The sequence below is a fragment of the Mobula hypostoma genome, chromosome X2 (assembly GCF_963921235.1).
Source record: "Mobula hypostoma chromosome X2, sMobHyp1.1, whole genome shotgun sequence".
Classification (NCBI taxonomy): Eukaryota; Metazoa; Chordata; class Chondrichthyes; order Myliobatiformes; family Myliobatidae; genus Mobula; species Mobula hypostoma.
This window is the reverse complement of record NC_086129.1, coordinates 39,785,998-39,799,397: the sequence shown is the minus strand read 5'-3', so window position 1 is coordinate 39,799,397 and position 13,400 is coordinate 39,785,998. Positions and strand designations below refer to the sequence as shown.

General features: G+C 40.1%; 1 long non-coding RNA gene across 2 annotated transcripts in view; it reads left to right on the top strand.

The window, feature by feature from the left end:
- Positions 1 to 5,663: 5,663 nt before the first annotated feature.
- LOC134341045 (uncharacterized) overlaps positions 5,664 to 13,400 on the top strand; it is a 44,097-nt gene continuing 36,360 nt past the window's right edge. The window contains exon 1 of one of the 2 annotated variants that reach the window (XR_010016703.1): positions 5,664 to 5,894. This is a non-coding gene — a long non-coding RNA (uncharacterized LOC134341045). Of the gene's footprint in view, positions 5,895 to 9,061; positions 9,092 to 13,400 lie in introns of those variants that run through there. The other variant, XR_010016704.1, reaches the window with a different exon arrangement.

The following is a 13,400-nucleotide window of genomic DNA, read 5'->3' as shown; positions in this document are numbered from 1 at the left end:
TTCAAGTGTGCAAGCTGCCATTTTGTTCCATCCAGAGGTATCCAAAGACTAGAAAGGTCAGGATAACTCTTTTTCTGCAAAGTGATTGAGCAGCGAACAGTAAAGTGTAGCAAGCAACACAATAATGTCGAACTTGATGTTGTTGCAAGAGAAGATAATGAATAATTTTCTTTGGTAATTGTGGAGAATCGGGTTCACTCAAGTCTTTGTGTTGGATCTGTACCCAGTGCTAAATAAAACTGTTCATGTCTGCATTTTGGAATTTCTTCTGGTATTTTATCTGTGCACATATGATTACATTATTATTAATAACTACACTGAGATCCCCTCTCTGTGGGCCCATGAGAGAATCTCTGGGAGAAAGCATTGTGTGAGTTCGTAGTTCTTGATCTGAAGCTTTCCAGGAAGAGATGGGACAGGTAGGTGCTGACAGATGGATAGTCTTTCACCACAAAATAAAAGTTCTGAAATGTATAAGTGGAATTTTATGTGCATAAAAACATATGAAAGAATTAGAATTCAACCAAGAGATACAAAAGTTTAACTAGTAGATACTCCAAGAAGGAAGGAGTCACCAAAGTGATCCAATTATAATTCAGTGAAGAGTCTGCATAGACTCCATCTTGTAAATGTTGCCTTCACTAAATTGCAGGGGGGAAAGTGTGGCTGAGCTATGGGAGATTCAGATTAAACTGCAGAAGAACAATGGTGACTTTTCACTATTAGTGATGATTTGCAAAAGTCAGTGGGCATATTTTTTCCCAGTGGAAAAAACAGATTATACTACGATCAAACAAAGTTTTGTTACATTTTCTAAAAGCATGATATCTGTAAATAATGGTGTGGTCTTGTGGCTGCGGTTGTGAACCAGTTGTCTACATGGTGTTAGCCATCATTTGTGAGTCAGGACCAAGAAAGAACTGGGTAGCACATGAGCTGGGAAGTGCAGCCTAGTCCATTTCTGAGAGCTTCCCATACCCGTAGGGGCAGGGCTTACTTCTTCTTGAAACCTCCGCAGGGAGGCTCCAGTTTACCAACCATTTTCTCTGCACTAATCCTCTCCACAGATTCCTACATCACTATTGTCTCTCTGCTGTCTCCCTCTTCTTCTTCTCTGAATGGCCCATAAGACCATTAGACATAGGAGCAGAACTAGGCCATCCGGTCCATCGAGTCTGCTTAGCTATTCCATCATAGCTGATTTATTATCCCTCTTAACCCCATTCTTCTGCCTTCTCCTGATAACCCTTTCTAATTAACAACCTTCACTTTAAATATACTTAATTACTTGGTGTCCAATGTTATCTGTGGCAATGAAATCCACCGATTCACCAGCCTCCGGCTAAAGAAATTCTTCCTCATCTCTGTTCTAAATGGACATGCCCTCTCGTCATAGACTTCCCACTGTAGGAAATATCGTCTCCACTTCCACTCTATCTGGACCTTTCAGTGTGTGTGTGTGTGAGAGAGACAGACAGACAGACAAACAGAGAGAGTGGAGTGGGTAGGGAGCACCATTCAATACTCAGAATTCAGGACAGGAAATTGCAGTAGAGGTGTAATATTGCAGAACTCACAATTTCTGCAGATTTCAAATGTGGGTCAGTCCATCGTCATGACAAATGCAAACATAGAAATTACAGGACAGGTTGGCCTGAATGTTGTTCAGCACCAGAATCTTGCAGAGCACACAGGGAACGGTAAAGTAGTGGATTATGAGAAGACACTACATCAGTGCTGCCTTTAGCCCAGTCTAAGCCCTGGCTTAACTGGAAACAGATAGGAGGCCAAGGCCCTGCCTCCCCCAGCAAACATTATGCCAAGCAGACATTCCGTCCTGTCTGCAGGGCTGGGAGTGTGTCACTCACTTAGATCCATTTCTGGCTGGTCCAGGAGCAAAAAAAATGTTTCAGAGCTATGAGAATTCTAAATGCAACTTATAAGAATATGAAACCTGCTCCTGTAACATCCTTGCTGACTCCTGTCAGGTTGTGACAAGGAGCCAGTAAAAGAAATGGATGTGTTCTTCCTCACAAAGCCATACTTGCATGTGCTGAATAATTCGTAACTTGGCTTAGCAAGAAATACAAAATACAGTGTGTAGAAAGAGACATCCGAGTAGAAGTGATGTGAGGGAATTGATAACTTTTAAACTGCTTCTGTTTTGGATCAAGGTTAGCGGGTGAAGGCAACATGATAAGTTTCAAGCTGATCATTTCTCATCCCAGATCCCTCAGCTTCCTAATGTCCAGGGCACCTGTTGGAAAGAGCCTTTTGTGAAGCCAGGGCTTTTTTTGATGCAAATAAGTTGGTCCGTGAATAAAAAAAATTATTAATGCCGACAAACAAAAGTCAGTTTTATTTGTCACATGTACATCGAAACATCGAAACACAGTGAAATACACCAATAGCGTCAATGACCAACACAGTCTGAGGATGTGCTGGGGGCAGCCTGCAAGTGTCACCATAGCAAATGTCTTCTATTGTACTGTTGCTGACATAACTTGGGTGAGTTTTATGCCGAAAAAAAGTTCTTGAGAAAACTTAAAGTCCTGATAAAAAATAATGAAGAGATGATTTCTCCCCAATGAGATACTAAGAAATCCAAAAATGGGTGCAAATTGACTCAATTATTAACATCATTAACTCCGGTCTTTTTGAAGTTGGGGCAATTAATTTCTCATTTCCCCCCCCCCCCCCTCCACCTTAAAGCCTGAAATCTATTTCTGGATGATAACTCCTTCTGTGCTGTCAGGTATATTGAACTGAATCTGGTTTGTAGATGTAATAACATCATGTTGAGTAAACAGCCAAGGCATAGCTTTCCTTCTGCGAAGCCGATAGACTCAGTAAATTCTAGTGATGTTTCCACCTCAGTGTGGGAGCAGTGTTACCTGTCAGAGGTGCCATCGTTTGGATGAGATGTTAACCAGGGTGTTGAATAAGGAGGTCTTCTCGGAAAATAGCTGGACACATCTCCCTGGTCTCTTGGCATTGATTAATATCAAGGGGTAAAGTTAGAGTTAAAATAGCAGCCAGGTAAATGTTATTGATGCCATTTGCTGGCTTTGCAGTTGTAAATTCTAGGCTTCTGACTTCCAAGTAATATATTCTGTTGTTGTAAATCAATGCCATTGATTGGTCCTTCCTGCCTTGGCCTAATGATTGATCTGCTCCTTCCTGTATCCAGACCAGCACAATATCTGTTCTAATTCTTTCTCCTTTCTCTTCTGACATTATTGACTCAAGTTGGATAACATTACTAAGGATATTAACATTCTCTCATGGCCAGTTCATTCTTTAGTGTGTAGCACTCTCACCTGAGTCAGAAAAGTGGTTTAAATACCATTCAAGAAAGGAATGGGACTCAGGGACTTGTGGTAATATTACTGTGTGATTGTATGTGATGGATTGTAAGTATATGTGCTGTGTGTGACTACATACAGTATACTATGTTTTGTATCTTGGCCCCAGAGGGACACTGTTTCGTTTAGCTGTATACTTGTGCATGGTTGAATGACAATAAACCTGAATTTGATTAAACTTGACTACAGTGTCTTGTCTCACATTTCAATACACTACTGAGGGAATCACTATATTCTGAAAGAAAGATTAAGTCAAGGGCTCTTCCACTGTCTCAGACAGGCAATCACATCCAATCAATAATATAATATGAACAATCTGACATTGCTTTCTGTGGGACCATTACAAATGAGGTTGCATTCTAAAGCTACTTCATTCATTTAAGGCACTTTGTGGCAAAAACTCATGCATTGTAAGCCTTCTGTTGATATATTAGTCAATCATTAAACTATTTTCTCAGCAGCAAACAATCTACTGGAAGAACTCAGTAGATCAAGCAGCATCTGTGGGAGAAAAGGAATTGTCAACGTTGTGGGTCAAAGCCTTGCATCAGTACTGTTTTCTCAGGTATGGGATCACAGTTTAGCCTTAATCTTGCTCTTGACTAATCATTCTCCATGCCATTCCTAGTGGTGCAAGGATATTGATCAGGAAGGACAACAATGGACCTTGAGACCATGCTCTCAAAGTGCAAAGCTCGTTAAAAAAAAGGATAAGATGCCAGCTCAGTTAATAATGATAAAATAGAGATTTTTCCTGGTCAGAAGTCTAGAGACTGGAGTCATGATGAAGAACAGGCATGACTTCATTAAGAAGCTAAATAAGCTTCAGTGACTGAAGGCCTAAATTACCAAGTTACTATGTTCTTATCCAAGCTGATAACATCCACCATTCTTCCAATGAGATAGACTAGGTGGGCAAGAACTATTGAATAAACTGGGTGGACCTCGACAGTTTTTTTTTACAAAATCTGGTTTACCAATTGATCCATTAGGCCGATTTGGACTTCAGTTAACCCGAAAATTGTACTTTTGTGGGACCAGTTTGGATAGATTGTGCTTTGATTTACTCTTGGACTTGAACGGGTACTTTTTCTGACTGTGTTATGGAATTTCCTGTCTTTATTCAGTATCTGCTGAGCTGAGCAGGACTGTGTTGTCATTCTTAAACACAGGATGACTGGATGGTAATCAGGCGAAAGGGTCCAGGCTGGTTTCCCCTTAAAGCAATTGTGTAAAGACCAGCACTTGTAAACCCTCTGCCTCCCTCAGTGAGGTCACCAATAGAAAGATTATACACATTTATCCTATATTGAGGACTTAATAATCTCCAAATCCACTTTACAATCAATGTAAGTTGTCTGAAGTGTTATCACCATTGTAATCACAAACAACAAAGATTAAAGATTTTTTTAAAACATTACCTTTATTTGTCACATGTACATCAAAACATCGAAACATACAGTGAAATGTGCCATTTGCGTCAACAAGCGACACAGTCCAAGGGTTGTGCTGGGTGCAGCCTGTAAGTGTCGCCACGCTTGCAGCGTAGCAAGCCCACAACTCGCTAACCCTGACCCTAAATGTGAGGAAACCAGAGTACCTGGAGAAACGCCATGCAGTCACGGCAAGAACCTGCAAACTCCATACGAATTGAACCCTGATCGGGGGTCACTGCTGCTGTAAAGCATTGCGCTAACTATGTTACGCTACCATGCCTCCCTGCACTACCAGGCCGCCTTAAAATTCATATCTAAATTCACATCTAAAACTTTTAAGTCTCAGCTCAAAGACACCAGCCCAACGGAGCAGCAGTCACTCAGTACTGAGGTGGAAGAACCAGCCGAAATCTTGTTCTTAAGAACCTGCAGTGGAACTTCAACATAAATTTTTAATTTGGATGATGAAGTGTTGTGACTGAGTCAGACAGCAGAATTCTTCATTAAAACAATCCATTAATTCACCTTTGACAATTCTTCAAGATGAAAAGTTGCCATTTAACCAATTTCCCTCAGGATCAATAAAGTATGACTATGACTATTTTAATCAGTCTTAAATTTTCATAATATGCCAATGTATCTCAAAGCAAAGTTCAATATTATCCATCTTTCTATCACAAATTTAAACAGCCTGTAAATAGCAGAGCAGTTAGTGTAAACTATTAAAACTGCAATTACATCCTTTTACTTATGGTGGCAATGTAGATCCTCCGTTTCCCACTATCCCGAGTTCTCAGTCTGTACTGCACACTCCACGAGGGATTGGCCACTTCCTGCCATTTCAGAGTCACAAAAACAACAGGGTTTCCCTATTTAATGTTCACCTGAGCTGGAAATGGTGTTGCTGTAAACGACTTCAGTTCCCTCAGAACATGGAAGAGAAAATGGTTAGGATTCACAATCCTGATGGTTGTTGCTCAACACTTTCCGGTCAAGTAGTGCATTGTCTCTCATTGTTTTGATTTATTCATGAAGACCAACCACGGGCAAAGTACCAGATGGTAGGAGAATTATTGAAGCAAAGCACATCAATGTAAGTCAGCTCCCTTCTAATATCTTGAACTTCTTTTAATTTATACTGCAGTGCAGTATTAGTTAAATTTGAGTAGCAGAGAACCAGAGGCATTTGGAAGCTGGTGCAATGAAAATGGAGCTTACATTGACAATTCTTATTATTGAAATGGTAGTTAATAGTGGTATTCCAGTGCGATGCAGTTAGCCGCTCGCACATGGGAGGAGCTCACATTCCGTACAAGCTGGGTTATCAATAAAGTTCAGTTGAATATCCTGCATAATGGACTCCTGGTGCCCTCTGCACTCTCCCTCAATAATGAACACAACAATTATAAATTTGCAGAGTAATTTGAAAGGAATTACCAAGGGCAGTAATTTGACAGGAACTGTTAACCAATGGAGTATTTCAATATTGTAGAAATATGGTATGTTTGTGTAACATTTAACAATCTATTGCTTTTGAATCAATATTGGAAAATAGCAAATAATTTAAATTATACTTATTGATAATTCATGAATAACTAATGCATTAATCTCTCAGGCACAAGGCATATGCTTATATGCAATTATTTATTTTTACTGGCTTACTTGTTTTGAAAACATTTGACTTTTTCTTTATATTGCTAGGTTTATAACTGCATGCATAGCACCCTGAGGATTTATTGTAGGATTCTTAAATTTTTTATCTAAAAATATCTTAGACCATGAGACGTAGGTGCAGAATTAGGCCAATCGGCCCATCGAGTCTGCTCCACCATGTCTGATTTATTATCCTTCTCAACCCCATTCTCCTGCCGTCTTGTAACCTTTGATGCCCTTCCTAATCAAGAACCAATCAACCTCCACTTTAAATATACCCGATGACTTGTCATCCATTTAAAGAAAGAAATGTGATCTTTTTTTCATAAGAAATGCAAATCAAAAACAATATTTGGAAATAAGATCAAAAACAATATCCACTTCATCTTTATCTCAACACCAAAGTCATTCTTGCATTTCTTCCTTCTGATCTTAACTGGACATAAGCTGCTCTGACAGACCTCTGCAGTGCTGAGCGAATGCTGTAGTACTAGAGATGCCATCTTTCATCTAAGACAGTAAACTCAGTCCATATTCCTTGGGTGCATGTGATACATCTTATAGCATAACATAAGGGAAAAGAGGGGAGCTTGTCTCCGCGTCTTAGTCAGTACTTGCCTCTCAAATGATGCCCATTAAAAATTTTAATGTTTATCACTTTGCAGATTGTTCAACCTCGCTAGCAATAAATTGCCTGCTACATTTCCTAAATTACAACAGTGTATATACATTAGAAAGCACTTGATTTGTTATAAAATACTTCGGGACCTGTTGGGTTATGAAAAAAGCTACAAAAATGCAAGTTCATCCTTTTAGTATGCCTGCCACTGTTTAATGGATATGAGATAAATGTGCAGGTTAGCTGTATGACCCTCAGTAGCACTCAATCAGGAGAATGCAAGCTAAGTATTGCGCATTGTGCTCCAATTATACACAGACTGCAGTCTATTTGAGAGAATGTGGAGAGGACCAGCCCTGGGCCCAGCACGTAAATGCCATTACAATGAAAGCACAACAGCGCCTCTACTTTCTTCAAGAAGATTTGGCATGTTATCTAAAACTTTGACAAAACTCTGTAGTTGCGCAGTGGACACAATATTGACTGGTTGCATCTCGCCTGGTGTGGAAGCACCAATGCCCTTGAACAGAGATGCTTATAAAAAGTAGTCGATGGAGCCCAGTCCATCATGTGTAAAGCCCTCCCCACCATTGAGCACATCTACACGAAACGTTGTCACAGGAAAGCAGCATCCATCATCAAGGATCCCCACCATCCAGGCCATGCTCTCTTCTCACTGCTGCCATCAGGAAGGAGGTACAGGAGCCTCAGGACTCACACCACCAGGTTCAGGAGCAGTTATTACCCCTCAACCATCAGGTTCCTGAACCAGGGGGAATAACTTCACTCAACTTCACTTGCCCCATCACTGAACTGTTCCCACAAACTATGGACTCACTCTCATGGACTTTTCATCTAATGTCCTCGATATTTAGTGCTTGCTTGTTTATTTATTTATTATTATCATTATTTCTCTTTTTTTCTTTTTGTATTTGCACAGGTTCCTGTCTTTTGCACACTGATTGCTTGTCCATTGGGTGCAGTCTTTCATTGATTCTATTGTGTTTCTTGTATTTACTGTGAATGCCTGCAGTAAAATGAGTCTCAGGGTTGTGTCTGGTCACTTATATGTACTTTGATTATAAATTTACTTTGTACTTTGGACTTGCTGAAATGTTCAATTTAAACAAATGTTCATGATTTCATTTGTATAGCTTATTCAGGTTTATTGGGAACTAATTTCATACTCCATTCTCTTCATAGGAGTATCTCAGATAATACTGAAAATGATAGGATTTTAACCAAGTTGTTGACCAGTGGAAATTCTGAAGCATTTTGAACACGTTGGCGCAGGCAGATACTGAGTCAGGGCTGTGTTCATGGAAATTTCCATATTAACACTGACCAGAATCGTTTCCATCCAGCAACAGTACCTTCCATTTGTATTGTGCCTTTCAGTTAAGAAAACATTCCCAGCCAGTTTATGAGTACGTTGCCCTGCAACATCTGACATAAACTTTGCTGAGTGCTTTGAATACTCCAAATTCTGTTCATTTGAGCTCTGGATTTAAAAAGATAAAGATTTGCTTTATTTGTCACATGAAATGTGTCATTTTTTGTCAAATCAAATCAGTGAGAACTTTATTTTGTTATCGGTGGCAGTTATCTGCTGAGGACATAAGCTTTTGAGTTGCATAACTTGAGCTTCTCCAAGGGAGTGTTTTAAAATCAACCCTTTGTCCATTTGTTTAAATGGCTGTGTCAAACTGTTCGAAAACCCTGCTGTCAGGGAAATTGGAATACAGTGAGAGAATAAGATAGCACAGGTACAGTTCAAAGTACAAAGTACATTTATCAACTAAGTGTGCATATGCTATGTCAGCATATACTACCTTCAGATTCATTTTCTTGCAGGCATTCATAATAGAAAAAAAGAAATACAACAGAATCAAGGAAAGATGACACACAAAGACTGACAACCAATGTGCAAAAGGAAGACAAATAATTAATACTGAGAACATGAATTGTAAAGTCCTTGAAAGTGACTCCATAAGGTGTGGAATCAGTTCAGTATTGAGGTGAGTGAAGTTATCCATGCTGATTCAGGAGCCTGATGGTTGAAGGGTAATAACTGTTCCTGAACCTAGTGCTGTGGGACCTAAGGCTCCTGTACCTCCTTCCTGGTGGCAGCAGTGAGAAGAGAGCATGCCCTTTGGCCCAACCTGTCTATACCAACCAAGATGCTCATCTATGGTAGTCCCATTCCCATATACCTCTGATCCTTTAAAGCTTTCCTACCCATTATTTACTATATTAAAAATTCTTGCTGTTGATCACTCTTGGACCATGGTGTCAGTTTCAAAATGTTCGGGAGGAGATGAGACTTTCTTTATGTGTCGAGTATTATGAACCAGAATATACTACTAGAAAGGATGAGAGTAATGGATTCAATCTGGACTTTCAAAGGGGAAGTGCTTAAAATCCTGAACGTTTGAGTTACCATAAGGAAAGAACTGGCAAGTTGGATATTTAGTTAGTCCTTCAAAAGACATGACACAGACACTATGGACTAAATATTCTCAGTTGTATGAATCTATGAATATTTTCTTTTTTTCTGCTGTTCTTAATATTGTAATATATGGATCTACTTCTTTTAGAGCAGTGAAACCCCCACTTACGTATTGATCTGTTGTCTACGCATGTGCATTGCTCTCTCTCTCTCCCATTGCAATGTGAATACATCAGTTGAAACCATGTCCCATGTGCGTGTTTTTATTTAACTGATATGTAGTTGTGCACAGACAGAACAAATTGGCAATGAGGATGAATTTGAGTGTCAGAAAAGATCATGAACTGCACTGACAGTTACTGGATGAAACAGCGAGAGTTAAACAGCATGAGAAAGCCAAATGAATGCATGAGTAACAGTGAAAGACGTGCTGAACTTAAAGTGAAAATAACGTATCGATGGCGTTAGCTGGGAAAGTTGATGAACTTGATAGCGCTAATGAAGGCTGGGAGTCATATATTGAGAGGGTTGAACTGCATTGTAAGGCAAACAACATGGAGGAGCAATAAAAAGCGATTTCACTGCTTACCTTAATGGGTGCAAGGACGTGCAGTCTCTTCCACAACCTAGTAACCCCTGCAAAGCCTGCAAGCAAGATGTTCAATGAAATTATTACAATTTTACATAATCACTTGAGCTCTAAACCACTGGTAATAGCTAAGAGATTTAGATTTTACCAAAGGAACCAGTCAAAAGATGAAAGCATTTCTGAATACTTTGCAGAACTGCGCAAACTTTCTCAGTACTGTGACTTTAGAGATGGACTTTCTGGGCAGGCTTGCGTGTAGCATGCATGATCAAAACACTCAGAAGAGGCTACTGTCAGAAAGAGACCCAACCTTTGAACAAGCATTGACCATTGCAATATCATTAGAGACTGCAGCAAAGGATGCAGCAGACCTACAGAAAAGGAGGCTAGAATGTGAAATGACAAAATTTCCCTGAATGGTGCAAAAGGCCAGAGATGTTATCGATGTGGAAAATCCTCCCATGATGCAAATGACTGTTGGTTCGAAGAAAAAGTCTGCAGAAAGTGTCACAGACAAGGTCACAGAGAGATAATATGCAAGGCAGACAAAAAGCACAATTGAGTGAAAAGTCTCAAACACAAAACTAAGCAAATGTAGAAAATTACCGAATGTAAAACAGAATCAGACAATATAGAGTCTGACAAAGGTGAACTGTCATGCCTAGAACTGTATAGTATTACTGAAGCAGATTGCAATATAATCTGGATCACATTAGATGTATGTGGTGTAAAACTGAAAATGGAGCTGGATACAGGGTTAGCTTTGTCTATTATTCCAGAGGCTGACTGCAACAGACTGTTTTCTAAGATACCATTAGAGAAGACCTCAGTGATGCTAAAGACTTACACAAATGAAAAAGTGTCGTCCAAAAGCAAACTGAAAGTAAACGTGATGTATGGAGCCAAACACAACAGTTAGAGCTTTATGTATTGAAAAGTGAAGGGCCAGCACTTTTTGGGCGTGAGTGGTTGAGAAAAATCCAACTGGACTGACACTCAATCAAAGCTCTCAGTGTGACATCAACAGGCACACTGCTGCCCAAATGGTAGCACTAACCAGAGACTGTCACAGCTGCTTAATGCTAATGACAAGGTGTTTGAGAAGGGAATAAATAAACAGATCAAAGACCTGGCCAAAAACTGTTCGGGATGCCAAAAAATTCAAAAAACAAATACCCCCACAGGCACCATTACACCTGTGGAAGTGGCTGTTGTCACCATGGCAAAGAGTACATATTGACTTTGCTGGGCTATTCATGGACTCCATGTTTTTGGTTACTGTGGATACTCACTCAAAGTGGCTGGAGGTCATACCAATGAAGTCAACCACCTCAGCAAAGACTGTCTCCACCCTGAGCACTATCGTGGCCAGAAATGGCTTAACAGGACAAATTGTGAGTGACAACGGACCACAATACACGTCAGAAGAATTCCAACTGTTCATGAAGGAAAATGGCATCAGACATTTTGAGTTGGCTCCTCACCACCCAGCAACGAATGGGTTAGCTGAAATCTTCAAGAAGTCCATTAAAGCCATGGACAAGGAGGGCATTTCTCTGCATCACAAGGTGGACAACTTCTTTTTCATGTATTGGAACTCTGTTCATGCCACGACAAATCAAACACCTGCAATGCTGTTTATGAACAGGAATCTGAGATCGTACACAGACCTCCTGAAACCGGATCTATGGAGGGAAGTACAGAATAAACAGTTCAACCAGTTGCCAAGTGAAGCAGCAAGGAGCTTCAAGACTGGACAGGAAGTCCTAGCATTTGAAGTGTCACTGGTTAATCTGTTCTGTATCTTACAATATTTAATTTATGCACTTTAGTTTGTTATTTATGTGCAATCCACTGTAGATTTTATCCTTACTTTCATAAGTTGCTATGCGTACTACTGGGCTTTACACGCTGGTTTGAAGAAACGTTGGCTAGTTTGTGTATAGTTAAATGACAATAAACTTGACTTGACTTGAGATTGAATAGAGAGCACATTTGTGCTGAATATTAGTTCATTGCAAAGTTTAGATTGCTGTGCACAGTTCTGTACTGCATATTATGCGAAGTATACACAGATGGTGCAAATAAATTTTAAAAAGATGATACCAGATCTAGGTACAGATGAATAGACTCCGTACAACAAGAGATGGGGTCATACTGGACCTGGTGTTGAGTAATCAACCTGGCTCGATGACTGACTTTTCAGCGGGTGAGAAGGTAGGGAACACGTCCACAACTCCTTAAGTTTTAAGATAGCTATAGATAAGGATAAGAATGGACCTTGTGGGAGAGTTTTAAACTGGAGCAGGGCAAATTACAAAAGCATTAGGCAGGAACTAAGGAGAGTTAATTGGGAACAGTTGTTTATGGGCAAGTCTACGTCTGACATGTGGAGGTTCTTTAAAGACAAGCGGCACAAAGTACAGGACAGGAACGTACCAGTTAGAAGGAAGGAAAAGGATGGCAAGGGAAGAGAACCTTGGATATCAAGAGAGAAGATGAATTTAGTCAAGAAGAAAAAGGAAAAGTACGTAAAGCTTAGGAAGCAAGAATCAAACTCAATCCTTGAGGATTATAAAGAAGCCAGAAAATAACTCAAGAAAGGAACTAGGAGAACAGGAGGGGCTGTGAAAGGTCCTTGGCAAGTAGGATTAAATAGAATTCCAAGGATTTCTATACTTCAAGAGTAAGAGAATAACGAGGGAGAGAGTAGGACCACTCAAGGATAAAGAGGGGAACATTTACTTGGATGTGGGTGAGACCCTTAATCAGTATTCACTAAGGAGAAAGACATGGAAGATAGGGAGGTTAGTGCTGAGAGTATTGATATGCTAGGGCATTTCAAGGTAAAGGAGGAGGTAGTGTTGGGTCCCTTAAAGAGCACTAATGTTGATAAGCCACAGGGCCTGATGGGACATACCCTAGGTTATTGAGAGAGGCAAGAGAAGGGATTTCTGGGCCTTGATCAATATCTTTGTGTCCTCTCTAGCCACAGGTGAGGTCCCAGAGAACTGGCGAGTAGCTAACGTTGTTCCATTGTTCAAGAAGGGAACCAGGGATAATCCAGGAAACTATAAACCGAAGAGGCTCACATCAGTGGTAGGGAAGTTATTGGAGAGAATTCTTAGGGGTGGAATTTATGAGTATTTTGAAAACCATGGCCTAATTAGGAAGAGCTAGCATGGTTTTGTGTGGGCCAAGTTGTGTCTTGCTAACTTACTTGAGTTTTTTGATGAGGTGATGAGGGCAATTGATGAAGGTAGCCCTGTGGATGGTGTCTACATGGATT